This window comes from Gossypium arboreum, chromosome 1 (assembly GCF_025698485.1).
Source record: "Gossypium arboreum isolate Shixiya-1 chromosome 1, ASM2569848v2, whole genome shotgun sequence".
NCBI lineage: Eukaryota > Viridiplantae > Streptophyta > Magnoliopsida > Malvales > Malvaceae > Gossypium > Gossypium arboreum.
Window position 1 is genome coordinate 101,806,714 of NC_069070.1, and position 22,254 is coordinate 101,828,967.

Genomic DNA, 22,254 nt, shown 5'->3' on the forward strand with positions numbered 1-22,254 from the left:
TTTGAATTATCCGTCTATTAAAAAAGCTTTTTGAATCTTATGTGATACCTGATGGTTAAGAGTATTCACCGACTTAGGTGTGACCTGGGTTCGAGTTGCGCTAGTTACATTTGTTGTTCAAGGCTTTACCCCGTTATTATAATTCACCAAAACAAAAGATTTTTTTAATCAACCATTTTGTAACACTATCCATATATTTTTCCTACACCAAAGGACGTAATAGAAAATTCAAGAACTCGTTGAAAAACTCATTCAAATCCAATTTTCGACTAGAAAACCAAAGTTTTGACAATTTTTTTTTTCTTTTAACAAGACACATATAACATCTTCAACTTGCTTATGGAATCTAAAAAACTCCACAAGTAGTGTAACTAACAAACCAACGCAACGCGTAAGGAGGCTGAGAAGAACTACTCGTAGGCCAAACCAACGTAAGCGAAAGTAGGGAATAGTTTTTCTCAAGGGAGATGGGAGAAAGGATTGGAATAGGCCAACGGAGACTTTGATTGATGAGGACTACGGTCCGGCGAGAACACTTCTTATGGGTGACCTTTTATTTTATATAAAGAATATTCACTCAGGAATGACATAAGTATAGTTTCCCCATTTTCCCGTTTACCTTTCTCTCTACCCGGGAGGTTATCCCCGTTGAGTAGGTCTCTAAAAGTCATCCCTATTACAAAACTTATACTTTTCTTATTAAAGCCATATGAGAGCCTATGGATCATACCTATTTTTTCTATCGATATAAAAAGTATCTTATTCGCTCGCCATGGAAGCACTTAAGTAAGATAGGAATGAAAGAAAGAACGAAAGCAGCTATAACTGCATCCAAGGAAATTGGAAATATGATAAGGTGTTACCAATTACTGAGACAGGCAAAACTATAGTATAATTGTTATAACTCCTTATATTACCGTAGGTTTACAAGTAAAAAATTGTTATAACTCAATAAATTACCGTAGGTAATTTAAGGTAAGCATCACAAGTAGACACTAGAGTAGATACTATGAATAGGAGGCTAACAAGGTTAGCTCATAAGTCAGTTGACGATAGATAAGGAAAGGGGGATTCTCTTTCAACTAGAGGAGCTGGCTAGAAACAAGGGTGTTATCCTTAGTCACCTTTATAGTCGTTGTGCAGTCGTAGCCGTCTAAGTGGTTAATCTAACGAGTCAATTCTCAATGCGATGCTGCTATCCGTTCGACGATCCTATTTCTGATGTCACCCTCGCCTCTCCCTCCCAGTGGAATGGAATATCCCAACTATTCTCTATCCAATTCCGGAATGAATCATGAAAGATTTTTTCTTGAGATCCGATGCGAACAATCAAATTAAAACTATTCAACTTTTTTACACTCTTTCTTCTATTATCCTTTCTTGTCTTTTGATGCACTTTTTTTTTTTTTTTTGCAGTCTTCTTATCATTTTTTCTACCAATTTTTTCTTTATATTTGAATTTCATGCTTTATCTATTTTTTTTCATTATAAAATGTGAAGTATGTATCGCATTTCAATCAAATTAAGACACAAATAGAGAAAGACATCGCGACAAGGAGCCATGCGACATCACGACAACGCGGCGGCAAAACAAGAGAGAAGCATAAATGACGCCGCGACGACATGATAAGGGACGTCGCAACGTGTCAAGCAATTTTCATTGGTTTTTTTCTTCCAAACAAATTTTGATTATTTATCCCAGTTGAACTCTGATTAGTGTAGATTATTTTAAGATTAGTTAACCTACGAATTAGCCTATAAATAGGTCATTCTCTGCCCTAAAAAGATTAACCCATAACACATTTAATTATTAGCTTTTACAAGCTTTCGAGGAATTTTATGGTCAAGTTTTGAGGGTTCATATTTTCTAGTTCCAGGATTTAGTTTTTATCTCTATTTTTGTAGTCTTCATTTTTTGTCTATTTAGTGAATATCTTTACTCGTGGTTTTTTATCCTCTTCGGAAGGTTTTTCCACGTAAAAATTGTGTTCGATCTTTTCAAATTCTTCGTTATTTTTCTTATTCGTTGTTTACACGGGTTTATCCCCAACATAGAAGTTTACCTAGCATTAACTATTTTATATAAAATATATAGAAAAAAGCGGAGAAAGTAATTTTTAAGAAAAATAATACATAAATTTTCAATTGGGAGTGAGAAAGGGATCAAAATTGAGGTTTAAAAGGAAAAGAAGCTTGCAATAATATGGGTTTTGTCGTCAAAAATTGGGTTTGGATGAGGTTTTTAACGTGTTTTTGAATTTCCATTACTAGAATTCTTAAGTGAATAACAAAATATATGAATATTTTTTTTAAAGTTAAAAGGAAATAATTTTTAACCTTTTTTGGATTTTTTTAGTTAAAATAGTTATGTGTCACAAAGCGATTGGTTAACAGATTCTTTTTAACGGTTGGGGCAATTCGAGTAATGTGTTATGTTTTTTAACTTAAATATATTTGATGTGTTATGCTATCAATTGCTAATATGTGGTTTTGTTCTAATTCTCATGGTATGTAACATCATGGCATATTTGTATATTATGATAAGTTCACATTGAAAATTTGAAATGATCGTTTTATAAAGCATGGATTACCATGACTATTGATTTCTGATTTGTATATGTGCATGGTTAACATGCTTACTGCTTTAATATTGAGTTTGTCTACCATGTCATATTTCATGGGGTTAGGACTATAAGGTAATGAAGAAGTTTTGATAGTTTAATAATCTACATTATTTGGTAGTTTTACCACACATTCGTCCTGACAGTTTGTTTGCAATTCTGGTGACTTTGTCCACACATATATATGTTGGTGTGTTTTGGATGGATGAGTTCTGGGGAACTCTAATTAGTGTGTAGCAGAGATAGGTAGGAAATTTTGGAAAAATCTGCATATATGTTTTTTTTTATAAAATATTGCATTATCATAATCATGCTCATAAAAGTCTACATAACTGATTATTATGATGTGGTATTTTTATTCAGTGTATTATAATTATGTTAACAAGCTTTATATAAAACTCACACTGAGCTTATTAGCTCACTCCTTTAGTTTTCTTAAACTTTTTAGATAACACTCGTGGATAGGATTTGGATGCAACATTTAGAGAAGATTCTCGGATTTAATTAAATTAAAGTATTTAAAAATTCTTTTTAGGATTGCTTTGGATTTTAGATTGTTTTAATTATGTTTTGAGTACTTTGATATGTTAGCTACAATACATGTATAAACATTGGATTTTAAATGTTTTAAATCACTGGTTTTTATTATATAAATTGTTTTATCAAATAAAAATAATTTGTAATAAATAGATTTCATAGTTATATTTAATCCATTGTAAATTTTTGAAAAAATAGAATTTTTACAAAGTAACATTTTAAAATTTGTAAGACAAGTTTTATTATTAAATCTATCAAAATAATAATAACTTGAAATACTACAAGAATTTGTTTGAATTAAGTATATTTTATTAAAGATTTTTCGTTGACGATTTTTCTATTAAATTCAAACAATGTTTTTCGGAAAAATGATTTAAGCAAGTATTTGAAAATCTTTTCTTCGTGATTGTTGTAGCTTCCAAAATGTGGCCATAACATTTAGGTCGGGTTTGGGGGTTTACAAGGACGAGTGTATACCATTGCATACATCAAACTTCTAACTTCGCTTGAATAAGGTACTTTTGACATGTACCTTTCATCTTCTTCATTTTGTGGGGAATCTGAAATTCAGAATTTAGAATGTGCAGCTAAAAGAGTACTTACCCCTTTTGCATCTTGCATCTCAAATCGCTTAAGAATATTCTTGATGTACCTTTATTGCGATAAAACAATTTCTCGGAATGTTTATCTCTCAAAATTTTCATCCACAAAATTTTCTTTGTTGCACCTAAATCCTTAATCTCGAACTTAGAGTTAAACATGGTTTTAAGATGATCAATTTCAAATGGATTCTTTGCCGTAATTAACATATCATCAACATAAAGCAACAAATATATAAAAGAACCATCATCAAAACATTGTAGATAAACACAACTATCATAATTACTTCATGAAAAAACAATACTCAACATGAAGGAGTCAAACATTTTATACCACTGCCGAGGAGATTGTTTCAAACCGTACAAAAACTTTTGTAAGACTTTACATATAACTATTCTAAGTCAAGACTATTTGATGCAACAATGACCAAAAGCATCCGAATGGACGTATGTTTCACTACGGGAGAGAAAACATCATGAACATCAACTCCCTCCCTTTGATTGTAGCCCTTTGCAACAAGTCTTGCCTACCTAGTGCGGTTAGGACCCGAACCTTCCTTCTTTTTAAACACCCATTTGCAACCAAGAAATCTTTTACTGATGGGTGGTTTAACTAGTCTCCAATTCTTATTCTTTTGAAGTGATTTTATCTGTTCTTCCATTGCAACGAGCCATTTGCTAGAATCAGAGGCTTGAATTGCCTCATAATAATACAAAAGATTGATTGAATCAATGCTTTCGACAACACTTAGAGCATAAGCCACTAGGTTTCCTTCACAATATTTCTGTGGTGGTTGAATTTCTTGAATTTTCCTGTCATGAGCCAACTTATAATTAGTTAACTGAGATAATGAGACTACCTTAAGGTCGGATGGAGCCCCAAACAGATTCGAACCAGTTTTAATCTTACGGGAATTAGAATTTTGATATGCCATCGCGACATTGTATGACTCTTCGTCGGGACAATACCTTAGTTTGTCGCATCATTGTGATGTTAGGCATTTGCTCATTGGGACATCACCCCTTATTTTGTCTTTTGACTCTACTGTAACACCCCATACCCGTAACCCACGTAGGAATGGAATACGAGGCACTACCTAACTCGATCTCATGCACACAAACGTTCCCCAAGTCACCAAGACTTGGTCCCATTTTAGAATATTTTCAATTTTTACTTTAAACTTCTTATTATGGGCCTACGAGCCCCAAATCAACCATTGGATACTATTCGGGATCAACCTGAGTCCTTAAACCATCTATAAAAAAAATTTGACTTTGAAACAGGGTACACGCCCGTGTGGAAGGGCAACACGCCCGTGTGACCAATTCGATATGGTCGGGCTATTGGCCTGTGTGACTCACACGACCTAAGTAATGCAGGGACACGCCCGTGTCCTCTACCCGTGTGGAATTAATTTTAAATGCACACCCACAGGGGTTTTCACACGGCCTGGCACAGACCCGTGTCCCTGGCCCGTGTCCTTTACACGGCCATGACACGCTCGTGCCCTAGACCATGTGCAAAAATATGGACATTTTGTTTCTGATGTCAACATCCCCAAAATGTTACACCACCAAGGCACACGCCTGTGTGCTAGGCCATGTCTATCACACGGCTGAGACACACGACCGTGTCTCTGCCCGTGTGTTTACTATCATGTATACTGACTTAAAAATTTTACGTGCAGGGGACACACGGCCAGACCATACGTCCATAAGGCAGACTGTGTGTCACACACGGCCTAGACACATGCCCATGTGTCTACCCGTATGGACAATATAAGGCTATTTACCAAGCCTCTTTGCCACCCTTACTTACACAAGCTACACAAAAGCAACCAAACCAATACAAGAATAACTTATTTAAACCAATCATCCATAATAGACTACATATCAATTAAGCAATTACTCATTCATAAGAGTAACTTCATTTGCATATAAATCAAAATGAATATTTGTCATCATTCAAGGCTTAATACAAAATGAAGGGTTTCCAATCCAAGCCAACACATTTGGCCAGTTCTCAATGACACAAAAACAGTAAAGTCTAAGCCCTATACATGCCATATTCAAAAATATAAATCAAACTATATCGAATACTTCGATTGATAGTGTGATCGATATCTTTGACTTCCTTTGGTCCTTGAAAATGAAAAAAGAGAGGGAGTAAGCATAAAGCTTAGTAAGTTGCACATAAATAAATAAACAATATAACTTTACCATTCATCAACAAATATCATAATACACAAGTGGCATAAGCAAAACTTACTCATCGATATTCAATACACCTCATATAGCATATATCGAACTCACATTTCATACTTACCATATAGTTACCTGCACCACTCACAACACGGTTATATTTTCTTTGTTATCTTGAAATTATACTTTCATCGTTGAACCATTTGAAACATTATCAGATATTCATTTAGCCTTAAACATGGAGTCAGGTGTTGATGTCATGTCCCAGACATAGTCTTACACAAGTTCTAGCATATTTGTACCGAGACATGGTCTTACACTGACACATCTCGAGGCCGATGCATGTCCCAGACATATCTTACACTAGCACTCGTCTTAATGCCGAAGCTATGTCCCAAACATGGTCTTACACTGGCTCACATAATGTGACCGATGCATGTCCCAGACACATCTTATACTAGCTCACACAAGTGACCCAAACGTCATGGCATGAATATTCGATTTATTTCCTAAGGTTCAACCGGGAATTCTACTATCTCTATTCTCATCACATTTTCTCATTTCCACAATCAAGCAATTTATGCTATAATAATTTCAATGCAATTCAACTACACATATTATTAATGTATTTGTACTATTTACATACAACTTACCTCGGATTACAAAATGTGGCGACTAGTCAATTTGCTTGGCTTTCCCCCAGTCTAGGTTCGGATTCGGTATTTCTTGATCTATAATAAAAAAATACACTTATTTAATCACTTTATCAACATAGGCACTCATCAATTCATAGTTGGGCAAAATGATCAATTTGCCCCTAGACTTTTGTAAAATAACCATTTTACCCCTAAGCCCGAAAATTAATTTTTATCGAATTTCTTCACATATTAAGCCTAGCCAAACCCTTTCTACTCTTATAGCAACTCCAAATTCTCACTATATCACACATTTATAATCTATTTTACAACTTATGCAAAATAGTCCTTTTAGGTGTTTTCATGCTAACACCTTTCACAAAACTTGTTTATAATACACCCAAGACTCATTTTCTTCCATAAAAACTCAGCAAAAATTTCAAATATTTTCATGTAAAAACCTTAAACTCTTAATCATTTTGCAAAATAGTACCCTCATTTGAAAGCTCATGGTTCAAGGGTCTTAAGAATGCAAAAATCATCAACAAGGGGTATGAAAATCACTTACTTCTAGAGATGATAGATTGCTGAAAATTTCAAGCTTCAAAAATCTTCTCTTGGATGATATTTTCGGTTAATAAGAAAGAATAGGTGAAAAAGATGAAGGCTAGACACTTAGGATATTATTTTATCACCTAATATGTCATCACTTACCTAATATTTTGACCATTTACTCTTCCTTGTCTCATGGCTGGCCTTGCCCTTTAAAGACCCCCCAAATTTTATTCTCTATCTATTTCACACTTTTAGCTATCAAATTAGGACATTTGCACTTTTTGCGATTTAGTCCTTTTACGCAATTAAGCTCACAAATGCTAAAATTACTTCACCAAATTTTTCATGCACTCTTAAAAACATGTTATAATATCAAAATAATAATAAAATAATTTCTCTGACTTTGGATTTGTGGTCCCGAGACCACTATTTCGAGTGGAACCAAAATCGAGTTGTTACATCCACCTTGATCGAGACACTCTGATTTGTTGTGTCTTTAAAAGTAAAAGTCTCATTTTTTATCGAAACATGGAAGATTCATCAAACGTAACATTTGTACTAACAATTAATTTGTCAGATTCCAAACACCACAACTTAAAACCTTTCTACTGGCAGAGTATTCCATAAAGATGCATTTAGCAAACCTTGATTCGAGCTTTCCATGGCTAACTTTAGCATAAGCAGGACAATCGAAAATTCTAAGATTAGATTAATTGGGAGGATTACCTGACCATATTTCCTCTGAAAATTTACTATTCAATTCTTGATGAGGAGATCAATTTACCAAATAACTTGTCAGGTTTACGACTTCAGCCCAAAATTCATTCTCTAAGACTGCATTAGAAAGCATGCATCGAGTCTTTTCTAGTAAGGTTCTGTTCATTCTTTCTACAACTCCATTCTGCTGTGGAGTTCTAGCAATAGTTCAATGTCTTTCAATTCTTTCCTATTTGCAGAAATCATTAAACTTTGACGAATAGAACTTAAGACCAATATTCGTTCTCAACCGCTTCACAAATTTTTCGGCTTATTTTTCTAACAATGTCTTCCACTGTTTAAAGATTTCGAAGATTTCATTTTTCTGTTTTAAGAAATAAACCCAAACTTTTTTGGAGTAATCATCAATGAAAGTTAGGAAATATTTATTACCACATTTTGAGATGTTAGAAGATGGACCCCCCATAAACTGAAATGAATATAATCTAAAGTCCCTTTAGTTCTATGCACTACTGAATCAAAATTGACTCAGGTTTGTTTCCTTATAATGCAGTGCTCATAGAAACCTAACTTATCCACTCTAGTGTCTTTGAGAAGACCTTTAGTGCACATCATATCTTTCTCACTCATATGACCCAATTGCATATGTCAAAGTTTGGTTGAATCAAAATCGATAGAGAGAAAGTCACATCATGTCGTCGCGACGTCAAGTTGATTTTTGTCGTGACATGGTGACGATTTTAGCTTTTCTTTGGTAATCGTAGTCACACCAGTAATTGTTGACCCTTGCAGAACGTATAGGCTGCCATTTTTCTGTCTTCTCATCACAACAAGAATCCCAATAAAAACTTTTAAGCCATATGACTCAATGACTATCCTGCAACCGTTAGAACCAAAATTCTAAATGAGATAAGATTTTTCTTTGAATTAGGAACATACTTGACATCTAATAGTGTCCGAATAATTTCGTTGTGCATCCTAATTTATACTGTTCCGATTCTGAATTTTTTACATAGAGAGTATTCCTCATCAACATTACTCCATATTCAACTAAATTGTACATGGAGAATAATTCTCTATTGGGACACATGTGATAGGAGCACTCTGAATCTAAGATCCATTCGGAAGTAAGATAAAAGATTTCACTCGTTAACACCAAACAATAAATAATCACCTCTGTCTTTGGCTACACTAGCATCATCAATTTCAACTTTCTGCTTATCTTTCTCATCGTTTTTGGCATCCCTTTTGATTTTATTTTGAAGTTTCCAACATTCTACCTTGACATGGCCCACCTTTTTACAATAACCATAATATTTGTCACAATTTTCAAATTTGGACCTTACTTTAGACTTATTTCAATTTGTCTTTCCGCCTTGTTGTCTGCCTCTTGCAATTAGAACTGAGGCTTGTCGTCTGATTTTTTATTTGGGCCTAACTCATTGTCGAGTTTATCCTTACTCAGAAGATTCCTCTTCACATCCTCGAATAAGAGATGATGTAACGCCCCTAACCCGAATCCGTCACCGGAATAGAGTTACGGAGCATTACCAGAGTTACCGATTCATTTATCAGATATTTCATTAATCCGATATCTTTTCTTTTCCACGTTCAAGTCTCGTATTCAAGTCATCCAGATCTTTATAAAGAAATTTGATCGTCATTTTCATTTATTTCATGTTATAATACATTCAACTAATGCTCTAAACAAAATTATCATTTTACCCCTAAACTTTTAATTAATGATGATTTCATCCTTAGGTTAAAATAAAATAAAATTATTGCAATTTAATCCTTATTTCCAGCCGTTATTCTCACACAAATTGATAACAACCTATGAATTCTATAAAATGTCAGAATTTTCCATAATTTCAACACTTTTCAATTTAATCCTTAAAATATGTTTTTCCCTAATCTTGAGCTAAATTAATAATTTCATTCAATTTTGTAATTTAAATAATAAAATAATCCATTTCATGCAATTTGGTCATTTCTGACATTTTTACAAAATTACCCATAAAGTTTTACTTTTATTCAATTTAGTCCCTGAGCCTAAAATATGCAAATTAGCTATGCTAGCTGAATATTCATACATATTTTCCTCCTCCTCCTCTCCATTCCACATCCTTAATTTATAAAACATGCAACAAGTAACATTATCAATAATTTCACTATTTACTTATGTATATTCAAAATTGTCCATTTACGTCATAGTCACTAAATTATTTATATCTTAAGTTACAGAACTCGAAATTAAGATCCGCTAATTTTTCCTGAAACTAGACTTACTTATCTTATTACCATAAAATTTTCAGAATTTTTGGTTTATCCAATAAGTACAGTTTATTCTTTAAAGTTTCCCCTGTTTTGCTATCTGACAGTTCCGACCCTTCTTCACTAAGAACTAATTATCTTATCTTACGAGATTCAGATGATGTTACCAATTATTTCTATTGAAAATAGACTCTTTAAGGATTTTAAACATATAAATTTAATCCCTTAATTATTTTTCTGTAATTTTTTATGATTTTCCAAAGTCAGAACAGGGGAACCCGAAATCATTCTGACATTGTCTCACAAAAACTTATTATATCTCATGATTTACAATTCCATTGCTTACACTGTTTCTTCTATAAGAAACTAGATTCAATAAGCTTTAATTTCATATTTTATTCATCCTCTAATTAGATTTCTACAATTTTTGGAGATTTTTCAAAGTTAGACTATTGCTGCTGTCCAAAACTGTTTTAGTGCAAAATGTTGATTTTCATTTTGCCCCAAATTTCACAGTTCATACAATTTAGTCCTTACTTAATTAACCCCTCAATTAAACTAATTTTATCAATTAATACTTTTTCTAGACATTATAAGTTATTTCATAACTATTGAAATTCAGAATTTCCACATAAAACTCTAACTTCAAACTCTTTTGCAATTTAGGTCCCAAACATTCACTTTCTATTCAATTCTTTCAATAAAATCAGCATATAAACAATTTAAAGCTCTAATTCTATGTCAAATCATCATATACTTCCAGCACATATTCATAGAAACTTTCAATTTCTTTCATAGAATCAAGAACTAATGAATTCAACAAATGGACCTAGTTGTAAAAGTCACAAAAAATACAAAAATTTCAAGAAATAATCAAGAATTGAACTTACTTGCAGTAAAAATATGAAAAACCAGCTTAAGGGAACTCTTCCATGGTATTTTTGTTGATGAGAATGCAGAAAAATAAAGAGAAATCCAGATAATTCCACTTTAGTCCTAGCTTTATTAAGTAAATTTTGCAATTTTTCAATTTTGCTCTTATTTTCTTGGTGATTTCATGCTCTCGCCGTCCAGCCCAATTATACCTTGGGTCTATTTGCCTTTTAAACCCTTTTTCTTTTATCATTTAAGCTATTTAATCATTTCCCACAATTTTACATTTGATACAATTTAGTCTTTTTTGTTCAATTAGCTATCAGTACTTTAAAATTTCTTGACGAAACTTTAATACTAACTTATTAACGAGCCATAAATATTTATAAAAATATTTATGGCTCGATTTAAAATTCCCGAGGTCTCGATACATCGTTTTCAATTCTAATTATTTTAATATATATATATATATATATATATATTTGTACATTTCACTATTTCAAAATTTTTCCAAACTTCACATTTAACTTATACTTACTAAGTTAATAATATTTCCTACTCATTTGTCGGATTTAGTGATCTCGAATCACTGTTCCGACACCACTGAAAATTGGGCTGTTACAGACGATCTCTCTCATAAATCAAAGTTTCTCCAAAAGTTTTATAAGAATAGGGCAAAGAGCATAACAACAACATAACTTTATCCTCGTCACTAATCTCTATTTCAAGATTCTTTAAGTCATTAAAAAGGGTAACAAACTCTTTAATATTAGTTCTAATGGACTCACCTTCAGCCATTCTGAATGTGTAGATACGTTGTTTTAATACTAATCTGTTGGCCAGATATTTCGTCATATATAAGGCTTTCAGTTTCCTCTATAATGCAAATATTGTTTTCTCCACCAGAAGCTCCTGTAACACATTATTCGTGAGGCATAATTAAATAGCGGATAGACCATTTTCATTGAGCACTTCCCATTTTGGTTGATCCATATCTAGGGCTTCTTCCTTATAACAATTTTTTTCAGACCATTCTGAACTAATATTGCCGTCATTTGAACTTACAACACAAACTGAAATGTGCAATTCTGTTGAAATTCTCAATATAGAAACTTGACGCTGCCATATCTGTACAAGTTGATTGTGAAAATCAAACTAGCTTTGATACCAGTTTGTAGGGGATAAACTCAATTAAACAATTAACAAAGTGAATAAAAAAATAATCGAAAAGATTGAATACACAAATTTTACGTAAAAAACTCCTCAAAAGAGAATAAAAAAGCATGAGCAAAAGGAGATTTCACTATAATAAATGATAGTACAAAATTTGGAGAGAATCAAAAGAAAAACCCAAAGCTTCACAAGAAAAACTCTTCGAAACAAGGAACAAAATTCTCTCAGTCTAAATAATTTTTGTTGTGTAAAACCTAGAGTAACTAGGACCTATTTATAGAATGAAGTTTGTAGCACATATGATTACAACAACCCTAGATTAATTAAAGTTTAATTGGGAGAAGAACAACCAAAATAAACATTAATCAAAATAAGAGACATTCTCCCACACCAACAAATAGAAAATACATATTAAAAAAGTATTTATACTTAAATAACACTAACATGGTTACAACTTAAGAAGTGATTGCCTCTAAAATAATAGTAAAATTAACAATAAAACAAGAGTTATACAATATTCAAATAATAATAATAATAATAATAGTAGCAAAATAATAGCAAAGTGACATCAAACCAATAACATAACAATAACAAAATAATATAATAATAGTAAACAACAAATTGTAGCAGATTTTTTTTTTCAAATTTGGGTTGGCTCAAGCAAAAAAAATTCTTGTTTGAGGCCTGACCCATTTTTTTAAATAATTTTTTTTGTTCAAATCTATTTTTTGAACTTATATATTTACTCAAATCCTCTCACTTTTTGGACAGCCTTCAAACTTAAGCAGTTTATTCAATCTAAATCTATTTAAAATTCAAAAATCACAATATTAATATTTGTAATATTGCTGCTTTTAAACTTATTTCAAAATTAAACCTTTGTAAAATTTAATATATTATCTTATTTTAACAACTTCATTATTTCCTTTAGAAATTTTGGTTACAATTTGATTAAAGTTGAGACTTTAATAATAATTTAGATTTTAGGAGTTTAATAATACGAAAGATATTGAAAAATTATATAAAATGATTAATTAATTTTTATTAATAAATACAATTAATAATCTCAATTACAAAGTAGAGATAACAAACTAAGACATATACAAATCCATAAACATAAGTCATTTAGCCCTCCATCGTACCAGAAGGTGGATTTTGTATTTCTATAAACGAATTTTGCCTCTCTTTTCTTTGAAATATCATCAAAACATCTTTTCTTGATTAATTATTTTAGTTAAAATTCTGGAAAATACATATATTTGAATATTAAAAATTAATTAAAGTAATTTTAAAAATACTAAAATTTTTTATTTTCCAATTTTAAAATATTTTAATATTTAAATTTGAATGTTGAAAATAAGTAGTTAAATTATTATAAAAATACAGTAAAAACCCATATTTAATTTCAATATAATTTAAAATTCAATAGATTTTGAGAGATTTTAAAATTTAAATGTAACCGATTCATTCTCCCCTTATGGGCTTGTTTCCTATAGAAAATCCATTACATTTTTTTTGTTCTCTTTTTGTTAAGCCCAACCCCCAAGCAACTTAACAAGTTAACCCTAGGATCAACCATCTATATATATTTGGTAGATAGGCAAGGCAGTCACCCACAAGATCGCCGCTGTCGATTTATTGATTTCCTATTTGTTCTTTCGACACTGCGTTTAGGTTACTTCTTAATTTCTGCGAAAGCGATTCAGTTTGAAAAAAAATAAGTAAAGAAATCAGATGATGAGATTGGATTAAAATTTCTCACGACGGTCGTCTGAGAGACACCTTAAAAGTGTCTGATTGATGCATCAATCCAATGTTTCTGATGGTTTCAGGTTTCCTTTCCATCCTTTTTATTTTTCAAAACAAGAATTTATGTTGCTTTAACATCACGAAATTTGTAGTAAAAAGAAAGTCTCATTTTTATGAGACTGGAATTTTCTATTTTTTTTTTTCATTTATTTGGCACGATGAGGATATTTTCAGCATAAAGATTGAGATATTATTTATCTTTGAAATTCTAAAAATTTTGAAGTCCTTTTCATTCTGAGTGCCTTTCACTAAACACTAATTACAAATCTAGATTTGTTCTATTTTTCATTTAAATGTAAGAAAATATGAACCATAATTAGACTACAAGATTATTGAGGAAGCAAATAAAAGTAGTAAATGAATTGATTCGTTGAAGATTATCAGTTTGAAATGCTGACCGTAAACGAAATCACTTACTGAAAATTGTTTAATTTCTCACTGCATTAGTTCCCAAAGTAAAAGAAAATTGTAATCTCAATTAATTATTGATTTTAATTTAAGAAAACTGTAGTTTATATGAGATATTCATATATATATATATATATATATATAAAGTATTTAAATAATTTGTTATGATAATTTAATTTGAAGGAAAATATTATTTTATTACTAAATTTTATTTTAGTTTTTAGTGGTTGATTTGAAATTGATATCTAATCAATTAACCAAAAAACATATTTAAATTTTAGTCATACATAAAGAGAATTTTTTAGTTTAACAGGTCTAACTCATTCACCAACTTGATTATGGTTACCCATTGGATAAATTTTAAGAACACGTTTGGTTGGAAAGAATGGAATAAGGCTGTAATGGAATGAAATTGTAATCAGTAATTCAGTTGTTTAATATGGAATAGATGTTATAATTGTATAAGAAAAAATGGCTTAAATGATTAGAATAATCTTAGTAGATAGATGATTATTGTTATTAAATTTTAATAGACTTAAATTAAATATAATTTAATAAAAATAAATTATTTAATCATATTTTAATATAATTATTATTCCATACAATTTAATAAATATTCTTAATATAATTTGGTTCATCTATAGGGGAAAGATGTACTTTTGACATTTTGCTAGGAGAATCTATGTAGGCTAGTCTCTGACAAATGCTACCCTCTCATCTCACACACATTTACCTTTTGTCATGGGTGATACCAACCATCAAATTTGACACAATTTCTTTTACCAAATCTACTACATCATCTCATTACATGTCGTGAAGGACAAAACATAATCTCATGAAATCATAGTTACCAAAATTATAAATATTGATCCAAAAACAATAATTATTATCATATATATATATATATAATATCAAATATCTATACACCATTCAAACCCAACAGTGATATTTAAACATCTATACACCAAATATATACACCAAATATCCAACTAGTATCGAGCAATGTCCAACCCTATATATATGTTTGTAATGATTTCATGACCATACTAAAACTTTTCAAAGTGAATTAGTAGCAGAACTAGAAAAGAAATGTCATTCATTTTTAAACAAACACTGTCAAATCCCAAACTTCACTTATAATCTCCTCTACAATGACATTTCCAATTACTATCCCCATATCCCTCTTCTGGGATTCAAAACCATTCTTCCATTCCTGGGTTAAATTAATTATATCCAGCTTTAACAATTTCTTAATGTTGGATTCATCTCCACATCATTTTCCCCATCCCTTCATATTTTCACATCTAACATCTCCTCACCAGATCCTTTAAATCTTTGCCCTTTCTATTCCTTCCGGTTATTTTCCACCAACTCCCTAACACAGTCAAAGAGAAGCTGCTTTGTTTGTTGCAAAACCCTCTTTGGCATGGATGATAATCAAGAAAATGTAGACCAGTAAGGCACTTTAAGTTGTTTGAATCCTACACAACTCGATTTTTCTGGTTTGTATTGAAAAAGTAAATTCAAGAACCAAGCTGACAATATTGAGTCCTCCATTATTAGCTTAGACCAGAACAACTTTTTGTCATAAATTTGTTGTCTTGTTGCTTTTTAACTTCAAGGGAATTAGTAATGAATTCTCATCAGAAGGGAAAGTAATTATGAAAGCTTATATCAACTTTAAATATACTAAAAATTATCGAGCGGGTAACTGTTTATTGAAGTAGATACTTGTTCTTCAATGCATCTCCATTCAAACTCTGTATTTGCAGCAGCCTATTTAGCTATGTGAGTTTCAACTAGAATCTTGCACCATTAAAAAGATTAAAAAGAAGAATAAGCACCCAAGAGCTCGAAGCTCAAAATGCTATTAAATCAACATACCTTACATGACGATATCTATGTAAGGCCCCAATCCTCTAGATCAGGCCACCCATTGAAGCTCTGATCATAGTTCGAGATATTAATATGAAGGGTATCGAAGAAGGCACCCCAATTACCCCATTAGCAATTACACACACAAGACATCAACATATCATAAAACCAACATCCAAGTTAAAGTTATGAGTATCACCACCATAATAATATAGATCCTAAAGAAATTGATTCTTTTTACACACCTTTTACATACATTAAATGGATAAAGATGAGAAACAATAAGCCATCAAGAGTGCCTTTGCCAAATCAACTTCATATTGACATGAATAATTAACCAATAATCAACAACTTAAGGCCAATTCTGTATCATAAACATACAGAGACACTGCTTATGCAACTATTAGATGCTATACTTGGTAATGTTTGATACAATATGATTGCATGACACAAACATAACACAGAAAGTACAGCTACAAAAGCAATACAAAATACGACGTTGACACGAGGGCTAAATATATTGAAAGAAAAACTAAACAAGTCATTAATCCCTCCATATTGCAAAGGATAAAGTCTTAAGCTTATTGTGAAGCCATAACCAAGTTGGTCATTAAAAGAAAGAATAATTTAAGAACAAAAGTCATGTACAGTTGGAGGTGTAGGAAGCATAACAAACTCAAAAAGATAGCAGAACTGACACCCTAATTATTAGAGTGGTTCTTTTGTTGGTGTACTTGGATCACGTGTATATTTTCTTGGTGTGGGGCAATTTTTTAAGCAAATGATAGTAGTTCTCTGACAATGTGGGCTGTGTGATTCCACTACATGAAACTGACAAAGAAACATAGAAAATGTTAATATCACTTCATAAAGTCATGCTACAAATGCAATGTTTGTTTTGAAAATTGAAATAAATAATTAAATGAATGAAAAGAGAAAATGATTATAAAGTTAAAATAGATCTTATTATATAAACAAAAATTAAAGGTCTTATTAAAACGACATCCAAAATGAGAAATGTCATTTTAGCAATTAGACAGTCCTTACAGAGCTAAAATCCGTCCATTCTTCCGACACATGAATATGTATCATTTTTATTTTAACATAAATAACCATCGTTGTAGGTTCTTCAGATCCAATCTATGATAAATTGTATGAGAAAAATTTGTTCTTCTAATCCATGAATCTCTTCTGCCATCTTTTGTCTCTCTTTATATCTAAAAAAGACCTTACAACTTTTATCTTCCTCCTTAAAAAAATTGAAATAATATGATGCTAAACAATATAAAATTAGCTTAAAATTTTGGTTTCATTGAAATCAAGAAACCAATCAAAGCTATAAACAACCATTAAGAAGGAAAATTTGGCTTGGCTTTAATCTATTCTTCATCAAAAGAGAAAAAGATAATAAACCACTTGAAATAAAACCCAACAAATCATCACCACACTTGAAGAACCAAAAAAAAAAGAAAGAAAGAAAGGAAAAACAAGAAAAACCTTTCGTGAATGCCTAGAAAATCCCACACAAGCAACCAAATAAACAAGTAATTCATCAAAAAAAAAAAAGGATACTATTATTAGCTAATTAGTAAACCTTTCTAATTAAAGAAAAGGGAAAACTTTGCATAAGAAATTTAAACATACAGATTATTTTGTACAGAAATTGCATAAAATGTAAAAGAAAAAAAAAGAAATTTAAATATACAGATTATTGTTTTCCTCCTTTTGTTTTCTATCTCCTTTGTTGTTATAAAAGCAAAGAAGGACCTTTTGCGGGTAAAAACTAAAAAAGAAAAAAGGAAAAACAAAACCAAAAAATAATAAAAGAAAGTTAAATTTTCAATTTAAAATGAAATTTCAAAAATCCAGATCAAATGCAAACATCAAAGATTGATAAATTTCAATTTTCAAGTTTTTGAACAGTTTTAAGAAAAAAAAAACTCAAAAATTCAAATCAAACTGAAATATCAAATACTCATATTGTTTAGTTTTCAATAAGCTTGAATCTCACCAATTAAAATTGATGCTTACCTAGAGACAAATTCGATGTTATGAGCTTTCTTTTTCTCAATTTGATAGGAAGATGGAAAGTGAACGTTGGGAAGAAAATGCTGAAAGAATAACCTCTCAGGTTTTTGTCAATTGTAATCTTGTAAATTTGTTATTTTTTGAGGGGTACGTTGGGAATAAAATTGTTTTAAGTGATTCCTTATATTTTCTGAATAGCCATTATAAGGGCTGAGTGCTGAATACCCATCCAACGTTTTTAATGAATGGAGTAGGAATAAACCATTCAGCGTTTTTAACCATTTTGTGGGATGATTTGAACCAAACAATGGAATGGTGGTCCCTTCAGAATTTGGACGTAATTGCATAGCAATTCCATTGAAGCAAACATGGTGTAAGTTCACTAGGTTTTTTTTTCATGCTTTTAAAAATTGTCCATTAGTTCAAAGTTTGTAAAATGTTTTTATGATTAAATTAATAAAAATTGTAAAAGTTGAAAAATTATATTGGGTATATATTTTATTTATAAATATAGGCTAAATTAGATGTATATGTCATTTTTTTAATTGGTTTTTAGGTATTTTTTTTAAATTACGGAAATAGGTTGATTTTGGAGAGAGTGTGTGTGAAAGCATTCATCAGTTTTTTTAAAATTTTGTTAGGGTTAGGGTTCTTTATAGGAATTAAGGTTAGGGTTTCATGAGTGAAATCACGAAAGTTTAGGAAGATTTGAGGGGTCGGCGATGCGATTACGTGTCTCAGAACACATACATTTTATATGTCATGCCGGGATAGGACCATTACCTCCTATCCGATGGAAGTCAAGTTTCAGGGTGATAATGCTTGATACGGTAATGGGTCGAAGTCTAAGTGGAGGTCTCAGTCGGAGATCGTGATGCGGTCAAGGGTTCGAGTATAATGGGGGGTCAGTTGATGGTTGTTATGCGGCCACGAGTTCAAATTTTTTGGATACCTGTAAATGGTGCCTTATAAACACCATACATAAGGTTGAGGTCATAATCATAAGGAAAAATGAAGGGATTTCCAGTGTAATCAACATAAATTTTCTCTATTTCCAGATAGTCGATATCTTTAACCTTTCATTTTTATCCGAAGGTTGACACTAAGGTGGACACAAAAGGGTTGTTAGGCGCAACAGTGGTTGTAGTTATTAATGATTTGTTTAATAGCAACTATCGTTGTCACCTCAAAAGGAGCATCAACTTTACTCTAACGTCACAGTCGCTGCTTGCCTGAAAATTCTCTTGCATCAATGGTGGTGCTAGCCTGCGGATAAGAAGAGAGGTTAAAGATACTGGTTGCATGGAAATGGAGAAAAAAGTAATGCCGATTATAACAGGAAGCCTCACAATTTTTCTCTATAATTATTCCTACAAACTTCTATATGGTATTTATAAGGCAATATCTCCAGGTATCCAAAAATTTTGAGCTCATGCTCATGTAACGACCGTAAACTAACTCCCTTGTTATACTTCGATTCATGACCACATAACGGTAATCGATTAATACCTCTAAGTAGACTACCACTCGTGATCGTATAAAGCAAAATAACCCCGAAACCTGACTTCCATAGGATAGGTCTTAAAGGTAATGGTCCAATCTCGACAGTATATGTGAAATGTGTGCGTCTTGGAGCTATATCTCATCATCGACGACTTAAGAATACCTCAAACTAAAAATTTATTAGCGATGGAAATTTTTAACACTGAAGCTGGGAAGAAAACTAAGAGAGAAATATTGTAAACTGGAGGGATAGAGGTTGAGAGAGATGATGTTTCAGAGATGAAGGAGTATAGAGGGGGAGCCCCCTTTTATAGGAGCGGGGAGGGGTGAAATTGTAAAGGAAAAAATCTTTGTGGTCGAAAACGCATCGCAGGACCAGTGTTTTTATCGAATATATTCAAAACATGTTTCAAATATGAAAAAAAATTCCTGAGATCAAGGTACTTTTTTGGCAGGCTTTAGTGGAAATGTTAAGAAAACTCGTCCAATTAGGTTAGCTTCCCTGCTGACATGGTGTATGGAAGGGGAGCCTATGAAAACGTTGACTGAGATTTCTTCCGTAGCCGATTGTGCCGTTGCATTTGTATAACATCCCGTTTTTCATTAGTATTGAAAATGGTGGTTTCGAAATCCTGATTTTTGAAGATGGACTCAGTAAATATTATATTATAATCTTTAAGAGTCTATTATAGAATTATATTAAGTCCCGGTCTAGTAATTTTAGCGATTGAATAGTTAATTAAATAAAAATGACTAAATCGTAAAAGATGTAAAACTTTATCATGATTGATTATTATTAGCTAAAATGTATAATTACGATTTGTTTAAGGATTTATTTGTTAATTTGCCACTTTTGAATTTGTGGACTGTTGCTACTTGGTTTTACTTTGAAAAATTATAATAAAATTTAAGTAAAAAAATTAACTACTAAGATAATAAAACATAAAACTTAAGTTAGTGGCCACTTTATCATCTTTGCTTCTTTACAAAACCGAACACCATTGTTGAAAGCTTGGGGGAGATTTGACCATTTTCTTCTCCTTACATGGTGAGTAATTGAAGCTTGTTTCTCGTAAATTTTATGTTTCTGAGATCGTTGTAGCTTAACCAAGCTAGCCAATGGGTTATTTTGTAAAATTGTTAAATACTTCGGGACTTGCCATTGATGAATTTTAAGTGTTCATCAGGTTAAATGATGAATTTGTGATATTTGTTGTTAATTAGAACTATTTTGTAAAGAAATTTTTATTAGTTTTGAGTTTAGGGACTAATATGAAATTGTGTAAAATTTAACATGTAAATTCTACAAAATTTCAAGTGTTTGAAGGCTGATCTAGGCTAATATTAGAATCGATTTTATGTATTGGGGTTAAATGTAAAAATTTTAATAGTTTTGGTTTTATAGACCAAATTGAATAAAATGTAAAAGTTAAGGGAAATTTGTAAAATGAACTTTATAAGTCATATGCATAAAAATAAGTATGAAAATGTATTTGAAATTGATAGATTGAATTTAACTATTATATAGATCAAGAATTGAACCGTACGGAGAAAAATCGGAGAAAAGGAAAAATCATAGAATAGTCTCTACAAATCGGCTTGATAACCGAATATATTAGGTAAGTTCATTATATAGATATATATGTATATATTCATGATTTGTGATGTTATGAATTTGTTAATTAAATTGTGGTTGAATTGTGAATGCTAGATTGAAGGTATTAATTATTTATAAATAAGTATAAGATGAGTAGTACCTATTTGAAAATTGATGAACATATGTGAACTACGAGTTATATGATTTCAAAAAGAACATAATTGAACTACAACATGTGTAAGGATAATTTGGAAGTGTCTTTGATTTATAAATGTTCTAAAATCTGTTAAATGCCTGTCTGAACTAGTAAACGGTTAGGATACAATTATCATGTCAATAGAATTAGAATGCTTGTACGAGATTGCACTTCGGTGCTTGTGCTTACACTTCGGTGTCTTTGTTTGCACTTCGATGCCTCTGATTGCACAATCGTGCCTTTATTTGCACTACGGTGCCTCTGTATAGCATTTTGATGCTTTCTGGTATGGTGTAGTTACCCGAGTATTCGAGTTATGTTACTATAGTTCATCAAACCAACAAAACTTGTAAATGATTTTCGTAGAAATTATTAAGATATGTGATTAAATATCAAAGGATTTTTGTTATTGAATGATTTAAATACTTATAAGTGTGGATAATATTTTATGGTTTAAGTGCTAACGTATTTGTTTCGGTTTCAGATGGGCCATGTCTCCAAGAATTTGCGCAAGCAAGACATTAATAATTTACTACCGGAAGATAAAGGCTTCCGCCGGAGAGAAAATAATATATATAATTTTAATTTAGTAACATTGATTTAACTTATTTAATTGTTGCATGTGACTTGACCCATTCTATTATATTGTGTA

General features: G+C 31.3%; 1 long non-coding RNA gene and 1 other non-coding gene across 3 annotated transcripts; one reads left to right on the forward strand and one right to left on the reverse strand.

Annotated features, from left to right (window-relative positions):
- The first annotated feature begins 13,913 nt into the window (after positions 1-13,913).
- LOC128281744 (small nucleolar RNA Z161/Z228) lies at positions 13,914-14,014 on the forward strand. The gene has a single exon (XR_008272010.1). It is a non-coding gene; the product is annotated as a small nucleolar RNA Z161/Z228 (small nucleolar RNA).
- A 2,495-nt stretch (positions 14,015-16,509) lies between these two features.
- On the reverse strand, positions 16,510-18,567 carry LOC128294039 (uncharacterized). 2 transcript variants are annotated; one of them, XR_008284213.1, is made up of 2 exons: positions 18,310-18,567; positions 16,510-17,109 (listed from the first exon to the last, which is right to left on the reverse strand). It is a non-coding gene; the product is annotated as an uncharacterized LOC128294039 (long non-coding RNA). The 2 variants fall into 2 exon arrangements; XR_008284212.1 differs by lacking the exon at positions 16,510-17,109 and adding an exon at positions 17,222-17,495.
- Positions 18,568-22,254: the final 3,687 nt, after the last annotated feature.